This window comes from Crocuta crocuta, unplaced genomic scaffold (genome assembly GCF_008692635.1).
Source record: "Crocuta crocuta isolate KB4526 unplaced genomic scaffold, BGI_CrCroc_1.0 scaffold516, whole genome shotgun sequence".
NCBI lineage: Eukaryota > Metazoa > Chordata > Mammalia > Carnivora > Hyaenidae > Crocuta > Crocuta crocuta.
In genome coordinates, this window is record NW_027529538.1 from 333,736 (window position 1) to 335,100 (window position 1,365).

Consider the following 1,365-nt stretch of genomic DNA (forward strand, 5'->3'; position numbering starts at 1 on the left):
ACTGTTTAACTAAGTCCTGGCTTTCTTAAGTTACTTCACTTTTAGGGCAAAAGAGCTTGGGTCCTAATCAAAGATTCTCACCAATACATAAGGTACTCTTGCTACTAATGTTCTGTAACTCTCTGTTGACTGACTTTTCTTTTTAAGTTTTGTTTATTTCGAGAGGGAGAGAGAGAGCATGAGTGGGCGAATGGCACAGAAAGAGGGAGAGAGAGAGAATCCCAAGCAGGCATCATGATGATAACATAGAGCCTGACTTGGGCCTTGAACCCAGGAACTGTGAGCACATGACCTGAGCTGAAATCAAGAGTCAGACCCTTAACTGACTGAGCCACCCAGGTGCTCTGGCTGACCTTGTTTTGTAGTGTAACTGTTAGCTGGTATCTATGAACTTACTTTGTAAGTGTATTTTTACTTTTGACATAAGACAGTATCTAATTTTATTTTGAGCACCTAAATTATGGCAGATACTGGGCTAAGTCTCTTCACTGTAACATTTCATTTAATCCTCACAACAAGCTAAAGAAATAGGTACTAGTTTGTTCACTACTTTACAATAAGGAAACAAAAACATAGAATGCTTACTGACAAGGGTCACGTGACCAGCAAGGGTCTGGGGCAAACTTGGACCAAATTTGGAGTTTGAGATCTTCATCATGAAAATACAGATTGTCTTTTCTGTACTCCCAGATCCGATTTCCAGATAGAAGCACAAGCGTTGACTTTCAATTTGAGGTTTAGCAATCTAGGGATTGCTGGTCCCAGGAGAGAATAGGGATCATTTCTTCCCCTTTATCACTGCCCCATTCAGCCCCACAACCATTTCCTAAGACAGGGACCCAAACAAGTTGCTCAATCCTTTTCCTTTGCCCCTCCTGCATGGTGTTCCCAGGGTGGTTGCACCCCTGAGCCCTGCACCCTGAGGAAGGCTTCTTTCTGTCCTGCCAATGAAGCTTGGCCGGGGGGGTGGGGGGGCAGGATATTGAAATGACTGGCTCAGAAATTATTCTGGACTCTTTTCTGGGAAAATGAAGGCTGCTTCTGGGTTTCCCAAAGGGTGTTTTACAGAACAAGAAGAGTTTATGTGGAAAAAAAGTGTTCTGAGTCATTTATGTGGAACGCTACAAGTTACAGTTAATTGTAAAGTTAAATGTATTTTAATGAATGCGGAACATCTTAGGACCTCGAATGGGCCAGGGTAGATTGTGACCCTCTCAGGATGGGTAGAACATCAGTCTCAGAATCTCTTTTCCTACGCATATCTATCCCTCACGACTATTGCTCTTGGGAAGACACCTGATAAACAGTTCCCAAGGATGATCCCCAAACGGGATGAAATATAGCTTCTTTCATAAGTCTGACGCA